Source organism: Coptis chinensis, chromosome 8 (assembly GCF_015680905.1).
Source record: "Coptis chinensis isolate HL-2020 chromosome 8, ASM1568090v1, whole genome shotgun sequence".
In the NCBI taxonomy this organism is placed as follows: domain Eukaryota; kingdom Viridiplantae; phylum Streptophyta; class Magnoliopsida; order Ranunculales; family Ranunculaceae; genus Coptis; species Coptis chinensis.
In genome coordinates this window covers 83,522,778-83,541,385 of record NC_141463.1, presented here as the reverse complement: position 1 = coordinate 83,541,385, position 18,608 = coordinate 83,522,778, and the positions used below count along the sequence as shown (strand labels likewise).

The window sequence follows — 18,608 nt, the reverse complement described above, 5'->3', positions numbered from 1 at the left end:
TGGTCAGACTACAATAAAGACACTTATTGGCTTCTTTGATCTAATCCATGACGTCTATTATAAAGGATGGGCGTAGAAGAACCGGAAATAAACGGTTAAAGTTCAATAAGATAGAAATGAAATTGAGATTAATATTGTTCCATTTTTTATTTTTTCACAGGTAAGTCAGTTCCATTCTTTATTTTCAGGCTCAAAGTAAGAATTGAGATGAAAGAGGAGAAAGAGTAAACCCCCCTTTCAGGGCTTGGTATCAACTATGTCGTAAGGTCATCGAGCCTCCACCGACTTCGAAGCCTATCTCAGTGAGGCAGCCTAGAAGGAAGGCTAGAAGAGCCCAAGCATTTCAAAGTGGAATACCCGTTGTGCACTAATGTGACTGTACTAATGTGTAGTTAGTTGGAGCAAGATGTTCGTTTGCATATGTAAGGGCCTACATGGGTATTCAGTGGAATACAGGGGGCAATGGATGGTGCCAAGGGTGATAAGAGAAGCAATTGGAGAGAAGCTTCATGTTTCTTCTTCCTCTCCATCAGACACAATTATTTATATTGCAAACTTGGGATGTTCAGTAGGACAGAATACATTCCTTGCAATACAGACCATAGTAGAAGCCATATAATGCATATTTCAATCGCAAGGCCTTGGCCCTCAAACCCCTGAGTTTCAAGTATTCTTTAGTGATCAAGTCTCAGATGACTTCAACAAACTCTTCACTTCCCTTTCTCCCAAAAGACAATATTTTGCAGCAGCAGTACCCGGTTATTTTTACTCTTGCCTTTTTCCATAGTCTCTCCATTTTATTTACTGTTCATATATATTCACTTCAATGGCTCTCGAAAGTACCAAAAGAAACCTAATGAAACAAATCAAGGACGCTATGATTAGTGCTACTGGATTCTTACAATGTTGAATGTGCCCAATCTAATTGCATATGTTGACGCATTGTGAGGTATGGTTTCAGATTAACGTTTTCTGGACTAAAGTTTTCTTTTGAAGTTGGTGGTGAGGTTTTGTTGGGGATTTTTCTGGTCAGCTTATGTGTGTTTCTTGTTGTTTGGTTTGCTAGTATTGGGATTCGTTATAGGTGGTGTTACAATGTACTACCTTGATGAAGAACAGATTCACATCATCATGTCTTGCCCAAGCGTGTCATGTGGCTTGAATTGTAAAGAGAATATTGAACTTGAAAAATATGTCGGATCGTGTGTAATTGCTCCTAATCAAAATTTGAATCTTGCTATTTCATTGAAGTTGCCGGAGTCAGATTACAATCAGAAGCTTGGAGATTCCAGGTATATACATTTGAATCACTTTAAAAATGTTAGATGTTTTACGTTCTATGTGTAGTGATTTTGTTGTCTGCCTTTTAAGATCTAAGTTTTACACGTGCTTTTAGTGCTTATGCTAGTTTCGTTGTCTTCTTTGCATTCCATCATGTTGGGAACAACTTTCCTTGGAAAGACTGCAAAGGACCCTTCTCAAAACTTTGGTTCTTTGATTCTTAATTGTACACCATGGTTGTTCATTATATATGTGTGTCTGGCTTAATAACTTATCGACCAATGTTGTGTGTATAGGTTAAGGTGAACCTCTTATCGACTGATGGTGAAGTTACTGCCAGTCCAAGCTATCCATGTTGATCTACATGGTGGGTGTTAGCAACTATTTTTATCTATTAAACACGGTGGCATATATTAAACACGGTGGGTGTTCCATTATTTATTTTCAAGTTTAACAAAAGAATTGAGATTAAGGCAAATACTTTCGGGTGGACTCGAAGTTGCGGATAGATCAGTAGATAACTTGTGCAGATGAACAAAGTTGTGCACAGGTAATATATTCAAGGAAACTCGATGGGAATTCACTATGAATCCAGGACCATTCAATGTCAAAGAGCATGTTATTGTATAGAATAAATAGATAATGAGGAAAAGAGAAAAAGAGAAAAAGAAGTGAACCTTTCAATGAATCGGCAGGAAAAATGTAGAAGATGAGCGGAAAAAAAATTGTTAATATATAGAAGATGAAGCAAAGACACAATTCGATTGCTAATAGAATTTGTTATCTATTTGTCGTACGGATTCGATTGCTAATAGAATTTGTTCTAATAATATTTAATAGATTGTGATGTTATCTATCCACAGAGTTTTAGTGGAGAGATGAGTCTACGTGGGAGTCTACAGAGTTTTAGTGGAGAGATGAGTCTCCGTGGGAGAGCTCTGTTATAAGAAATTGCCACCTAGGATTGTGATTGCCACCTCAGCTGGACTCTGCTTTAATATAGAGAGAGGTGATAGTAGATTGCTTATCCCATTGTGGTTGATGGGCTGGGTAAGGAGGGATGACATAGCATTTCGTTAAGCTTTGATATGTTGCCCACTGTGTTTAGGCATATAACTCCCCAGAAAATCTATCATAGTTATAATATGGTTCAGAACATAGATACAAACGTAGATTCTCTTTATTGTTATTTTTTACAAATTACTATTAGATTTTCTTAGATTCTAAAACAACATAACTGATAACCCGTTCATATAACAGAGGTATTTAATTTTCATGCTGGTTCCATTGTTTAGATTACTACAAGTTAGTTTCAATTTCGGTTTTTTAATGAATGCAAAGAACCAAACGTTGCCTGCCCTAATGCAACTATTTCAGTCGGTAATTAGTAGTATTGAATGTGGGATGATTTCATTTTATTTTGAACAGGAGACAATCAGATGATGTCTCAACATTCTTTGCCACAAGATCATATTAGATAGTTCTTATGATTTTAATTTATTCTGTAATGCACCTGGCCTCATAAAAGTTAAACACTTGAACATCCGGCTCCTGGAACTTCACCCTCTTATTTTAGGCTCTCATTTCAAACGCTTTTTGTGAAGTTAATTTGGATATGTTTTTATTTATTGGGGTCTTGTTTTATGCTTCATAAGTGAAGGAGAACTACAGGAGGCAAGGACACGGTGAAGCATTGCTAAGAGCAGCGATTCAGAAATGCAGAACCAGAAACATACATCGTGTTTGCCTTCATGTTGATCCACTGAGGACTGTCGCCGTTAATCTTTACAAAAAAATAGGTTTTGAGATTGATGAACAAATATAAAGGATTAAATAAAAGTGGTATCAAGATTGTTTGGTTTAGTGGAAAATCATTTAGGAGCAGTTGTAAATGTTCTAATTTTTACATATATCCGTATCGCCATTTGCCATTAATGCCTACAAAACTTTGGAAAGAACTACTAGTCAAAGAAGGCTGCAGTTCTTTAGTCTTTCTCATGAATGAATTCCTAAGCATCAGAGTTTGCCTGTTCCAGTATCTTAGTGAATTTCTGGTATTGTTCATATTAACAATACATATCTGCAACCAGCTACTTCAGCTGAAACAGTTGAACAAAGCTTATAGCTTGAAATACATTCTGTTAGATGTGGAGCACTTGAAGCAGAGTCCTCAAGGGGGGCTACGAGGATGAAATGACATTTAGTTATTAGTTCATGTACGCCAGCTATTTGGGACGACGCTCTCCTGTGTCGTCTATCTCATGGTCCATGTATTTAATAAGAGCATTTGCAATGCAGGTGATAGAGGGGGGGAAGTGATAACGATCACCTACTTTCCTCCAAAAGTGCTGTGCAATGCTGGGTGATAAACTCGGTGATAGTTTTCCCGAGTTCAAAACAAGTGAAACCTTCCACCGAAGTTTATCAATCGACTTATGCGGGATGTTGGATTCCGTCTCGTGTGTTTTTTTAAAAAATGGTTTTTTTTCGGACGGGATGTTAGATTCCGTCCTCGCATGATTTTTCAGTTTTTTTCGATTTTTTTAAATTTCGGGCCGGGATGTTTCATTCCGTCCGGAGTGTTTTTTTCAATTTTTATGTCCCGGCCGGAATCCAACATCCCGTCCCGGATATTTTTATCACTGCTTTATGCGAACCCTTCACTTTGTTTTCACCGGTTGGTGAAAAGGGGGTGAATAAGTGATGAGGTGGCGGTGATAGAGGGGGGGAAAACTATCACCTGCATTGCAAATGCTCTAAGAACAATAAAAGTAAGTTTGAAAAATTAAAACAAAGACGTCAGATTACATGTAAGAAGCCTTTAATTTCCGTTTGTCTTGTAATTCTTGAATAGACACATTGATTGGTTTCTACCTCAAGGCATGGACCAAAATATCGCCGATATATCTGATATATCGCTGATATATCCGATATATCGTTGATATTTTGGTACACCGTTATCGATATTTCCGACATATATCCACCGAATATAGAACCGTTTTTTTTCCGATATATATTGGAATTTCCGATATAAAACTTTATATCGCCGATATAATCGATATATCTGATATTTACGATATATATCGGTTGACTTTTTGACCATTTTTTAATATAAATCCGATATTTCCAATATATTTCCGATATTTCCAATACATTTGATATTTCCAATACATTAAATAGTTTGGACTGGTCACCAAAAAAAATGGATATCCGTAAATATTGGATATATCGATTATATCGGCGATATAAAGTTTTATATCGGAAATTCCGATACATCTCGGAAAAAAAAAACGGTTCTATATTCAGTGGATATATGTCGGAAATATCGATGTCGGTGTACCAAAATACCGATATATATCGGCGATATTTTGGTCCATGGTTCAAAGAGTGTTTGACTTTAACAAAACGTAAAAATGTGTGGAGCCCACAATAGATAAAGAAAAAAAACAAAAAAACTTGTTCCAATTGCCATTATTAAAGGAGAGCTAGGTCCATGCTTCACTCCTTCAGACTTTGAGACAACATAGAAACAATGGAAAACCATGGTTGCATTAATGGGACTGTAGATGGTTCTAAGTTCCTTTCACCTGTGCCTGTTATTGGTTTATACATAGCTGCAGCTTCTTTGGTGTGCATGCTATTGATGCTTTGTGATATCGTAGCTGGAATTCGTGCTAAAAAGCGATGGCTACCCTGCAAGCTATTCACACTCAATTCTGTTTCTCTAACTCTTCTTTCCATAGCAACTAAACTCCCCGTCGATCTGACAACCTCAATGCCGAGTGCCCAGGATCAGTTTTCTAAACTATGTGGGACTACCTTTATATGTGTCTGTATGAGTTTTCTCACGTCTTCTTTGGGAAATAGCAGGGATGCTGATATTTTTTCAAATTTGATGTCCTTGAGCATTTTCGTGATATCCATAGTTGTAAACATCTGTATACAAATACATACTGGAGTTATTGTTCTGTTCATCATAGAACATATCATAGTCTTGTGCTTTATGGTGTTATTGCTCTTAATGTTTTGGCAGATTTATCCTATTATTAAAGAGGATAATAGAAAAACCACTAGTATATATAATGAGGCTGTTACAAAAGGGAGCAGTAGCATGTTTGGTCGATTGAAGGGATGTTACGTGTGCGCTTATTGCTGTGATCCACAATTTACAATAAGCATAAACCTGGTGTCTGCCGGTGTTGGTACAATTTGCCTGTTGTGTTTAGTCATCTTAATACAAGCTTTAATAAGATCTCTCATTTTGAAGCGGGCCAAGTTTTGTTCTGGGGTGTCTGATTATGACTGGTCGATGCCAATAATAGTTGTCATCCAGATTCTGACTATCATAGTTGGAACTTTTCCAATTGTCTTTAGATGGCTAGCATTGTTTAGTCGCATGGAATTCAAATCGGGCGTTCACACTTATTGGAATGATTCACCTCTTTGTCGAACCTTCTTGAAAAAGGGGGTGACTGTCTATAGATTATACAAGTTCTGTGCATGTTTATTCAATAGATTAGTCCGGATAGTGTCGGGGTTGATAGTGTTCCCAATAGGGCTAGTGCGTCAGTTATTTGGTTTGTACATAGACGATACACATCGCTATTATCTCCATGGGCATGAAGTTGAAATTTGGGCTAGTGAGTATATTGTGAGAAAAAGTGTGGATGATATAATCAGATATAGGGAGGTTTGCTGTAGTGAGCCACTTACTAATCTACTGCAACTCTTTCAAAAATATACTCACTACAGTGGTATTCCTGATTTTGAATTTGCAATTCTTTCTCGCACTCTTCCAGTGGTATTCCTTGTGAAAATTGCACAAGTTTCCTTACCAGGTAATCTTGTTGAATCACTAGTACACGCATTCAGACAAAGCCAAGAAATCATTCTCTTCATTGACCAAACATGCTACTGCTCACCAGGGAACAAATATGCAAAAGAATTCTTTTCATTTGCAAAAGAATTGTGCAGATATGGCGACTTTATCTCAGAGTTTTTTTTTATTTTTTTTATTTATTTTTTTTTATTTTTTTATTTTTTTTAATCTGAAGTGTAAAATCTAAAGTTTAAGGGGTGGAAAGGAGACATAAGCTGTAATAAGTTTTTTTTTTTTTTTTTTTTTTTTTTTTTTTTTTTTTTTTTTTTTTTTTTTTTTTAATCTGAAGTGTAAAATCTAAAGGATTTCATTTGTTTGGAATTGTCACTTGGCATGTATATTTTTGTTTTTGTTCACTATTTGATCTCTGAAGATTAGATTCGTATTTTGTTTGGTCGTATTAATCTTCTTCTGTAAAATTTTATTCTTTTTTAAAATGGAAGGAGTATTATTAAAACGACCAACTTCATTGAAACTCATAACCCCTTTTACCCTTGGAAACACTACTCCAAATGTTTTTGCTGTTGAAAAACAGTCAATTTCACTTGGGCATATTACTAGACCTGATTTTCCTATTCTCCACCAGGTATTACCAACTCTTTTAATGTTTTTAATGCATTGGATCAAATAATTCATCTTGGGTAGTGGGATATTGGTCAAAAAAGATTTAAGAGAAATGCTAATATGGTTGTTTTGGGTGTTGTAGAATGTGAACAAGTCAAAACTTGTCTACTTGGATAATGCAGCAACTTCACAAAAGCCTACTGCTGTTTTGGACTCTCTACAAAACTATTACTCAACCTATAATTCCAATGTGCATCGTGGTATTCATTTCTTGAGGTACTTATGTAATCTAGTATGTTTTTAGATCCCTTTTAACACAGTTGATGCAAGAGGTTTTACTGAAAATAATCTTCATCATGAATTCTAACTAATTTCTCCCTGCACTTTAGTGCAAGAGCCGCTGATGAATATGAATCAGCGAGGATAAAGGTGGCTCGTTTCATTAATGCATCAAAGTCTACTGAGATTGTTTTTTCATGAATCTTGTAGCCTACTCTTGGGACCTATTGAATTTAAGACCAGGGGATGAGGTAAATCCTTGTACTTGGTTGTCTCTTTTTCACTGGTTACCCAAGCATTTCAGCCTTGGGGCACTTTGCTTGTCTCCTTTAAAATCTTCTTTTGCTTTCATGCAGATCATACTTACGATTGCCGAACATCACAGTGTCATAGTTCCTTTTCAAATTGTGGCTCAAAAGACTGGTGCGACACTCAAATTTGTCAGTTTAACAGAAGAAGAAGTTCCTGATATCGATAAGTTGAAAGAAATGCTGTCAGAGAAGATGAAACTTGTGGTCACTCATCATTTCTCCAACACTCTTGGTAGGCATGTTCTTTTTCTTATTTAAACTTTTCTGTTCTCCTTTCTCATGCCTTGTCTCGGTTAAAGATTTTATTCTACCTGATGTGATGGCTTGATGGGTATGTTCACCCTTCATAGATGTTCACATGACCCTTTTTGAAAGAGTGTGGGCTTAAAATAGAAGAGCGAAGAGAGAATGCTTATGTTTAGTTGGTTTCAGTTATTTTTCAAGGTAAGTGATAATCTAAGGTTAGAATGAAGATGGTTATTGGACAGAAATATTCTTTTGAAAAATTAATGGAAAGTAGGACAGTGTGGGTCGTAGTTCACTATAACTTGGTGTGGCATGGGAGTTGATTGAAAGCTCAGGAGCTCAGGTTGTCACACTGTTAAACTGTGCAAGGAGAAAAGACGAGAGTTTTCTAGGTAATTACAAGAGGAATAGACTTAGGGGACAAGAGTTGATTAGGTGTATGCAATGAGTCGACACAGAAAAGACTGACCACAGGACAGCAAAATGTGATTGGTCCAGACAAACAACTTAAACCACCTCAGAAAATGGGGGCCGTTTTGAAGGGGTTACCTCCAAGAGGAAATGGTCGTTTATATCCATCTTCTTCTTATACTCTAAATAACTCCAGCACGAATTTATTCACTGCTTTAGAATCACCAGTATATTACAAACTAAGTTACTTTGTCACGGATACGAAGTGACTGATATCCCTGATTTCTTTTGGTTTTTGTTAATTCATTCTTATCGAGTTATCATTGTCATGGTCAACATTTTATAGCTATACTGAGGTTGACAATGTATAATTCATTATTTTGTGTTGTATACTCTATTTTCTTTGTTGATTTACATCTGTTGTGTGACATTGTAATTATAACTAGTTTTTTTCTAGTGTTTATTATTTTGTTGAATAGAACAGGACTGGTTCTATTCTTTGTTGCATTTGACAGAAGTTCTTAGTTCGATATGTTGTTCATAGATTGTAGTACTTTCCTGATTAATTTTTTGAAAGAAGACAGATTAGCCTTGAAAACAGGCAGGCCATTTTATATCTGTTCCAAGTTCCAACTGATATTTCCAAGAATAAAACAGGCAAACCATTTTTATTATTTATCTATAACTACTATTACACCATTTAATAAGCATTTTATTCTCTTTCCACTCTGTTAAGTTGATATTTGTTCTCTTATTCAGTTGAGAATAGGACTAGCACGTGAGAATAGTTGGGTTTGTTAGGCTCAAATCTATTTAACAACTCCACTCTCTAAGCTTCATCGTCTTCTACCTCAAACATATTCTGTTTTGCAACAAGTTCAACAAGGTACAGTAAAGTCTTCTTCTTTAATTTTCATTGTTTTCTCTTCGTTGATATGCAGAGTCTTCTTCTTGAAAATACTAGGTGCGCAGGTTCGAAATTCGTTTTGTAGTACTGCTACTTATGCTTTGGTCTTTTTTTTTTCTCTGTATTAAGGTTATTTTAGTTTTAAGTGAACAACACTATGTACGAGTCATAGCAGCATCGACCTTCAAAGGTAAGGTTCAGAAACATAGTTATATTGACTCAGAGAGTCAGAGATAGTATTCTCTTTATAGCCCCTTGGTATATATGCTACAAAGTTAACAAGGAACACAAATTTCCTGAAACAGCCAACGCATTGAGTACTAAAGCTTTGCGATAACTCAGTAGGAAAATAGACTTCTTTGGACCCTGATGCTGGAGTACTTAGTTCTTCAATGAGTTCTTGATTCCTCCTAAAATGTACACCAACGGAAAGATTAGTATAGTTGAACAATAACAAAGAAATTTAAGATACTAAAAAGAAACTTGTGCAGATGCATAGTCAGTGACGTATTCTTTCAAATACTACTTACTGATAGAGGGTAGAGTTGACATAAACTTCAGCAAAATCTACATCAAGTTGAATTTCAATAGAAGCAGCACTGACTTCCAACATCCATGTAGCCGGGTTACAGCCATCTTTGATCTCGGTTATCCCTGGGATGGCCTGCAAGATGTTTCAAGAGTCGAGATGTGTAAATAGGTCCCGAACATGGATTCAGAATAGTCGAGACTTTCTGCAAATTTAGGCACTCATGTTTTAAGTTTATCCACAATCTTAAGAAATTCATTATTTTGTTATAATCTAGTTCGAGAAATCTCAGTGAGCTAAACTTGGAACAGTTTAATCCCATGTAGGCTCTGAAGTTAAGCTATAACATTACATTTGTCTCCATCAAATTTCAAATGGATAAAAGAGAAGCATAGTTACATTTGCTAGCTTGGTTTGTAGGAATTACTTTTAGCTGCTTGTTGAAACCACTGACGCATCAAGACTCTTGTTGAAATAAAAGACAATTAGTAAGACTAGCCTTGGAAGGATACTTGTGTATACTTGTATTTTTCAGTTCTTCCAACTGCCAAATGATGCAAAATTTACTCCATTTTATTTCAGTGTAAAAAAGTTATGCTGGTACAGTGTTGAGATGTGAGTTTTTCTCAGTTCTAGGTGATTAGACTCAACCTGAAGCTACTTAGGTTGAGTTAGGACTAGAATTCAGCAGCTTGGTTTTAAGCAGTGCGACTCTGCAAACCAAGTGTGCCAGCCCCTATATAGTGGAAGAGTATAAACCTAAAAAAGTTCCCAATGTTTGGGCACTTTGATTTACTTTTTTTATGCTAAGCAATTTATCATATGCAGTAGAGAGAATTAAAAAAAATAAGTTGAATACTTATGCCAGCCCAACATCCCAAGCATTGGTGTACAGTTTATCACCATTGGTAACTTGATATACGCCTTTTCAGCCTTGACCCATTTTCATTTGCAAGAAGAAGAAAAATGGGGAAGACACCAATACAGATGAAGGCAGTGGTGTACAGTTTATCACCATTTCAACAGAAAGTGATGCCTGGTTTATGGAGAGATCTTCCTCATAAGCTTGGGAAAAAGTTTTCTGAGAATTGGATCAACGCTTACTCTTCTTGTCGCCCTGTTGTTGGCGCTCTATCGTAATTACCCCATCTCTCTACCTTTTATATATATATAAGATTCATTATTGTTTTGATACTTTAATTGATTTGATGAATATTATTTACTGGGTTTTGTTGGATTTAATGTTAGATTGATGAACAATATGTTGATTTATTATAAGATAACCTTTGGATAGCGTTCAAAATTTTCGTGTTACTCTTTTAGCTTGATTATGGATTATAAAGTCTGAGGCTTTTTATCTGATTTTTCCATTTTCTGCTGTTGCCCATATAATTAACATCTTGTTAATGCACGGTAAACAATAAGATTGACTGGATCCTATTGTTTGGTGAATGAAATTGGAAGATCTCATATTTGGATGGGATGTTTTGGTTGAGGCGTAGCCTGTATATGTATGCTGTACTTCTGGGCTACATCATCAAAATTAATGCACTGTATTGTTTTGCTGATCAACTGGGTGCGTGAAAGTTTTTGAGGTAGGGATAGAAGTAATAGAGCGTCACATCAAAGAATGGCAAAGTAATAGATAGAATCTTGCTTGACGTTAAAGCTTTGTTGTGGTATTGGTTCTCAAGATTCTCCGCAAGAAATAATTATTTGTTTGAAATGATGCTTTTTTATTGGAGTACAGTCTTAAGTAGTAATGGGATTTAATTAGGATACTAGGGACAGTATGAGGATATGCTATACCTTGCTTCATACATCAATAAAAGTTATGCTTATGTATCATTTGTATGAGAATCTCCCTCATATGTGCAGTGTGCACTATGTTATACCTTGCTTCATACATCAATAAAAGTAATGCTTATCTAAAAAAAAGAAAAAGAAAAAAAACTTGTTCCGATTGCCATTATTAAAGGAGAGCTAGGTCCATCCTTCACTCCTTCAGACTGAGACAACAGAGAAACAATTAATGGCAAACCATGGTTGTATCAATGGAACTGTACATAATTCTAAGATCTCTTCCCCTGTGCCTGTTATTGGCTTATACATAGCCGCGGCTTCTTCCGTATGCATGCTACTGATGCTTTATGATATCGTAGTTGGATATCGGACAAAGAAGCGATGGCTACCTTGCAAGCTATTCACACTCAATTCTGTTTCTCTAACTCTTCTTTCCATAGCGACTAAACTCCCCGCTGATCTAACAACCTCAATGCCGAAAGTGACCTGGATCAGTTGTCTAAACTGTCTGGGACTATCTTTATATGTGTTTGTATGGGTTTTCTCATGCCTTCTTTTGGAAATTACAGGGATGCCGATATTTTTCAAATTTGATGGGCTTGAGCATTTACATTATATCCATAGTCGTAAAACATCTGTATACAAATACATACTGGAGTTATTGTTCTGTTCATCATAGAACATATCATAGTCTTGTGCTTTATGGTGCTATTGCTCTCAATGTTCTGGCAGATTTATCCGTCCATTAAAGAGGAAAATAGCTCCACCACTGGTAGCTATAATAAGTTTGTTAGAGAAGGGAGCAGTAGCATGTTAAGTCGATTGAAGGGATGTTATCTGTGCGCTTATTGCTATGATCCACAACTTACAATAAGCACAAACCTGGCGTCTGCCGGTGTTGGCACAATCTGCCTGTTGTGTTTAGTCATCTTAATACAAGCTTTAATAAGATCTCTCATTTTGAAGCAGGTGAAGTTTTGTTCTGGGATGTCTGATTATGACTGGTCGATGCCAATAATAGTTGTCACCCAGATTCTGACTGTCGTAGTTGGAACTTTCCCAGTTGTCGTTAGATGGCTAGCATTGTTTAGTCGCATGAAATTCAAATCGAGCGTTCAAATTTATTGGAATGCACCTTATTATCGAGTCTTGAAAAAGGGGGTGACTGTCTATAGATTATACAAGTTGTGTGCATCTTTATTCAATAGAATAGTCATGATAGTGTCGGGGTTGATAGTGTTCCCAATAGAGCGAGTGCGTTACTTATTTGATTTGTACATAGACGATATAGGCGTGTATAATCTCTATCGGCCTGAAGTTGGAATTTTTTATCATCTCCATGGGCATGAAGTTAGAATTTTGGCTAGAGAGTATATTTTGCGAAAAAGTGTGGATGATATAATCAGATTTAGGGAGGTTTGCTGGAGTGAGCCACTTACTAATCTACTGCAACTCTTTCGAAAATACCCAGACCGCCCTGATTTTGATCTTAGAAGGGAATTTGAAAGAGAATTTGGAATGGAACATCCTTTCACTATTCCAATGGTATTCCTTGTGAAAATTGCACAAGTTTCCTTACCAGGTAATCTTGTTGGATCTCTAGTACACGCATTCAGACAAGCCCAAGAAATCATTCTCTTCATTGACCAAACACTAATGCCCAAGAAATCGTTCGCAAAATTTTTGTTTTCATATGCAAAAGATTTGTGCAGAGATGGCGACTTTAGTGGTCTGCTCCCTGAAGAGAATCGTCAACGTCAATTCGGTTTGCATCTGGATCTGAATCGTGCTCGTCAGATCCTTTTTAAATTGAAGGAATCACCGGATCTCAATTATCGTCAACGTCAAGTTCTTCATCCCATTATTGATCGCATCCTTGCTGAAACCCCCTCAACGCTTGAAGATCTATATAAATCTATAGAGAAATTGTTTGTCGAGATGTTGCATTGGGTTTTTAGACAACTACCGATTGCTATATTCGAAAGCTTGAGTGAGAGCCCAACTGAGGAGTTCGAAGAAAGAGTACGACTTGCCATCAAATTCCTCTTTCAAATCGAATCTTTGGACAATCATATTCAATGGTCACTTCCTGGAGGATCTGGTATCTCAAAGTTTCTAACGGATGAAGTTTCGACAAGGTTTGAAGGTCCACTGGCACGGCTCAATGAGATTGTTCGGAGGCCTGCAGGGGTAAGGGGTGGGAACGAGACATAAGCTGTAAGGGGTTTTTTTTTTTTTTTTTTTTTTTTTTATCTGAAGTGTAAAATCTAAAGTTTAATTAACTATTGGATTTCATTTGTTTGGAATTGTCAGTTGGCATGCATCTTTTTGTTTTTGTTCATTTTGAAGAATCTATATTCACTATAATCTATGTTCATTTTTGTTAGATCCCTTTTAACACAGTTGATGCAAGAGGTTTTACTGAAAATAATCTTCATCATGAATTCTAACTAATTTCTCCCTGCACTTTAGTGCAAGAGCCGCTGATGAATATGAATCAGCGCGGATAAAGGTGTCTCCTTTCTGAAAGAGTGTGTGGGCTTAAAATAGAAGAGCAAAGAGAGAATGCTTATGTTTAGTTGGTTTCAGTTATTTTTCAAGGTAAGTGATAATCTAAGGTTAGAATGAAGATGGTTATTGGACAGAAATATTCTTTTGAAAAATTAATGGAAAGTAGGACAGTGTGGGTCGTAGTTCACTATAACTTGGTGTGGCATGGGAGTTGATTGAAAGCTCAGGAGCTCAGGTTGTCACACTGTTAAACTGTGCAAGGAGAAAAGACAAGAGTTTTCTAGGTAATTACAAGAGGAATAGACTTAGGGGACAAGAGTTGATTAGGTGTATGCAATGAGTCGACACAGAAAAGACTGACCACAGGACAGCAAAATGTGATTGGTCCAGACAAACAACTTAAACCACCTCAGAAAATGGGGGGCCGCTTTTGAAGGGGTTACCTCCAAGAGGAAATGGTCGGATATATCCATCTTCTTCTTATACTCTAAATAACTCCAGCACTTAATTTATTCACTGCTTTAGAATCACCAGTATATTACAAACTAAGTTACTTTGTCATGGATAATGAAGTGACTGATATCCCTGATTTCTTTTGTTTTTGTTAATTCATTCTTGTCGAAGTTATCATTGTCATGGTCAACATTTTATAGCTATACTGAGGTTGACAATGTATAATTCATTATTTTGTGCTGTATACTCTATTTTCTTCAAGTGATTTACATCTGTTGTGTGACATTGTAATTATAACTAGGATTTTTCCAGTGTGTATTATTTTGTTGAATAGAACAGGACTGGTTCTATTCTTTGTTGCATTTGACAGAAGTTCTTAGTTCGATATGTTGTTTGAACATTTTTCCATAATGGATTATCTTTGTGTTTTTAGGTTCTGTTCTTCCAATTAAGGATATTACAAGTTGGTCTCACAATGTTGGGGCAAAAGTACTTGTAGATGCTTGTCAAAGTGTTCCACATATGGTGGTTGATGTGCAAAGTCTAGATGCCGATTTCCTTGTTGCATCATCGCACAAGGTTCGTATAATCTAAAATGAGGCTTTTGAAACATATTTCTACATGTATTTTAAATGTGATGTTTCATCCCAATGATTATCCATACATGAAATTAAGTAATAAACATGTCTCAGATGTGTGGGCCTACAGGCGTTGGATTCCTATATGGCAAAAGTAAGGTCTTGTCTGGCATGCCTCCTTTCCTAGGTAATCTTGGACTGAAAGGGTTTTCTTAGAAAGAGATTTTAGCTGATATTCAAGTTTTAAGACTGGTTCTACCACAATGTGTAACTTGCTTTTTTATGTTTCAGGCGGTGGCAAAATGATTTCTGATGTATTCTTAGATCATTCCACTTATGCAGAACGATCTCCTTCCAGGTTAGTGAATTTGTTTGGAGCCTAACATACACTAAACTACAAATTGAACGGCTAGAATTGTGCACCACAAATTGAATGACTAGAATTGTGTTTGAAGTTAGAACCCATTATTTGATGAGTCACATAATTTAATTTGTAAAAGAGCACTGATATATATCGCTGAGAAGATTGATATGGCCTAGATTTCTGTCTAGAAAGTTGATTTGCCTGGTCATTTAATCGCTTGTTAACTATTCCTTTTCCCTTTTGCTTTCACACACCTATTGTCTTTCATTTTGGGTTAGGTTATTGACACCAAGTCTATGGTTTAATCACCTGCAAACTGTTGTTGCTCATCTGCCTACCCCATATTGGACAAATGGTCTGTTTGTATGCATATTCGTGTATTTATTTGATTGCTTGAATTCCTGAAGTGAACTGGTTTTAACAGTAACTTAGAAACTCTAATTGCTAAATCAAGACTTTATGATCAGATCTTTTTGTTTATAACAGGAACATAACCTTTTTCCTTTTTGTTGGCAATATCACATGCTTGCCTATCTTTCTACTACTTTGAAGACACACTTCCAGAATTTAACTATTCTTTCCCTTTATCTGCTAGTTTCTTGTCCTCTATTACCCTAAAACGAGTATTTATTTTCTACAAAGTTTGAAAATCTACTGAAAACCTTATGATATACAATTTAAAATTTCTGTAGTTTTGTTTTATCTGGAACAAGATGAAATCAGTGATGTAACATAAATCTAATGCATGTAATAACATGGTTGGCGGTCCTATACAACTCTTTTTTTTTTTCCTTTTCCTTTTTTTTTTTTGAAAATGAAACAAATTATAAGGTTTACATAATAAATTAGTATATAAGACCTTCATTTTGAAAGGTCCTCATTCACTAGATCTTAAACAGGTTTTGTGACTAATAACTATAAAAAAAGTGACAATCTAGTTTCTAAGTAATTTAGATATTAGCTAGCTAGCTAGCTCAGTAAGAACCTTGTGTCTAACCAAACTCGCTTTCACCTACTTACGACTTATATATATGTAATGAATCCCAGGAAAGAAAATAGAAACTAGAAAATGTTTGATCTTACTATCAATCTCAATTGTACCAGATTTGAGGCTGGAACTCCTGCAATTGGGGAGGTTATAGGGCTTGGAGCGGCAATTGATTATTTGTCGGGGATTGGCATGCAAAAGATCCATGATTATGAGGTGAGCAAATCCTTCCCACCCCCACCTCTCTCTTTCATCTCTATATGTTTCTAGTGATGTCACCTTGTTGGTATCTTGATTATTTACGAATTTTAGAACTGCTAATTGGAAAGTATTGGTCAAATCATCTCTTTGCTGTAGCTGGCTGTCTTTTCAGCATTTAGTTATTGTTAAATATCCTTCTAAGTTGTGGGATTGGAATTGAACAAGGAAAGAAAAAGAAAAATTGATAGGTTTATCTATAATTTTAAGGTTAGAGACTTTAGAGAACGTTGTTAAAGTACTCCTTGCTCTGTGTCCATGCAGATAGAGTTGGCTACATATCTTCATGAAAGCTTGTGTGTGATTCCCAACGTCCGCATATATGGCCCTGTTCCTTCAGAACACGTCAGTCGTGCTGCTCTTTGTTCGTTCAATGTTGAGAATATACATCCAACAGACATTGCAACTTTTCATGATCAAGAGGTAAGATTGTGAAACTTTTTCAAATTTAGTGAGAGACACTTGTTTATTGTGTGTTACCTTCCTCTTTAGTCAAAATTGTTTGTTATGTCTCTAAATATCTAATATATCATTTGAGGAGACTGGAGAGCACTCGTGTCTTCATATTTTTACTGTATCTATCATTCTATCATATTCTCCTGAGAGGTATTTTGTTGTGTATGTGTGAATGATAAAACACATTCTTATTATGGATATATATACACGTAACACATGTTAGCTACCTACAAGTTTCTGACTTCCTATGTTTTTTAGTTTCAGTATGGAGTGGCTATCCTGTCAGCCTGTCAGGTCATCATTGCGCTCAACCTCTCCATCGATACTTGGGAATTAATGCAAGTGTGCGTGCTAGTCTCCACTTCTACAGCACAAAAGAAGATGTTGATGCATTCATTAGAGGCTTGAAGGGAACAATTGACTTCTTCATTTCCTCTTCATAACGGGTCTCCCATCTGAGTTTTGTACGTTGTTTGTGTTCAATTTATTCCTTACACTAGTGTTCTTTCATTTATATTATGTTAAAATAATTTGTAGTGTCATCTTTCGAATTCGTGCAATTCTATCGTCATTTCGTGCTAAGAAAGAAAAGGTAGAAGAGATTGGGGAGCTAGTAAGTAAGTATGGGAGAAGGAAGGACTGAAAAGTTGCTCTTTCCATCACTAACTCCTGCTTACTTGAAGGCTAATGGGATGATAAAAAGTGATGTTAAGGGTCAAGAAGAAATTGAAGATCCTTGTCGTAGTTTTCAGAACTATTTAGTAGAAATGATAGTGGAAGAAGGAAAGTTATGGGATATGATGGATGTAGAAGAGCTTCTATATTGTTGGAAACATTTGAAGTGTCCTGTTTTTATTATTTTGGTTTGTAGATTTTATGGGGAGCTTTGTAAGGATTTGTTTTCAGGGCAAGATGATGACCATGTGTAAGAGTTAATAATGGTCTTGTATGATTATTTGATTCTTTTGTTGAGAACTTGAATTTAGAATGACCTTTCATTTTGATTGTTATGATTGTCGCATAAACTTTTCAATGAAATCCTTCAGTATAAGTTTTGTAAGTTTAAGTTGATTCTTCTTGTAGTACATGGTACTATGGTAGTGGTGGGAGCGAACCAAATTAATGACACGAATAGACTGGCAATCTCCGCCGTTATGCAATATCCCGAAGCTTCATCCACGTTTTACTTAGTAACTAGTTTTGTAAGGACTGATAACTATCGAGAATATAATAATCAGTTTATAAGTAACTTTCCCCTGTACCAGCATAGATCACTTGATCGAGACATCCTATGGGTTTGGAACAGAGTCAAAATGCAGACCTGCATTTCAGCTTTTTCACTATCCCATCATAGTATCTTTGTTTTAGAAGCGTTGGCGTTCTGAAGGAGTTGTATTCCTTATTGTTCTGAGCATGAAGTAGTAGGATTATTACCTCGACCATGCACAAGTAATTACTACCTCAAGCTAGATCATACAAGTAGTAGGATCACTATTATAAGGTTTTACATGCCACTGAGCACTATCCATATATACACACCACAAGTAATATATACATTTGTATGTCCTTCGAACCTCAAATTCTTAAGACCTCACCATTTGTCGCCTGCCTTCTTACCCTCTCTCTCTCAAAGAATGACCACCACCCTTCACGGCTGACCTTGGTTTACTAGAAACCTCACAAGGCGCATGATATCCGATATTTTCAATAGCTCCAGTCTACCAGTGAATTCATCCTGCTTAACTGAGAATGATTGGTTCTATTGTGATAGTTTATTGGAACTAGAAGCT

General features: G+C 36.2%; 1 long non-coding RNA gene and 2 pseudogenes across 2 annotated transcripts; 2 read left to right on the top strand and 1 right to left on the bottom strand.

Annotated features, from left to right (window-relative positions):
- Positions 1-6,584: 6,584 nt before the first annotated feature.
- LOC147483604 (cysteine desulfurase 1, chloroplastic-like) lies at positions 6,585-17,828 on the top strand (annotated as a pseudogene). The gene is made up of 10 exons (XR_015206126.1): positions 6,585-6,746; positions 6,867-7,000; positions 7,114-7,254; positions 7,360-7,546; positions 14,608-14,753; positions 14,867-14,939; positions 15,044-15,110; positions 16,221-16,320; positions 16,627-16,785; positions 17,077-17,828. The product of XR_015206126.1 is annotated as a cysteine desulfurase 1, chloroplastic-like (transcript).
- LOC147483606 (uncharacterized) lies at positions 8,813-9,739 on the bottom strand. The gene is made up of 2 exons (XR_015206128.1): positions 9,409-9,739; positions 8,813-9,288 (listed from the first exon to the last, which is right to left on the bottom strand). It is a non-coding gene; the product is annotated as an uncharacterized LOC147483606 (long non-coding RNA).
- On the top strand, positions 10,011-10,547 carry LOC147483605 (cytochrome b-c1 complex subunit 8 pseudogene; annotated as a pseudogene).
- Positions 17,829-18,608: the final 780 nt, after the last annotated feature.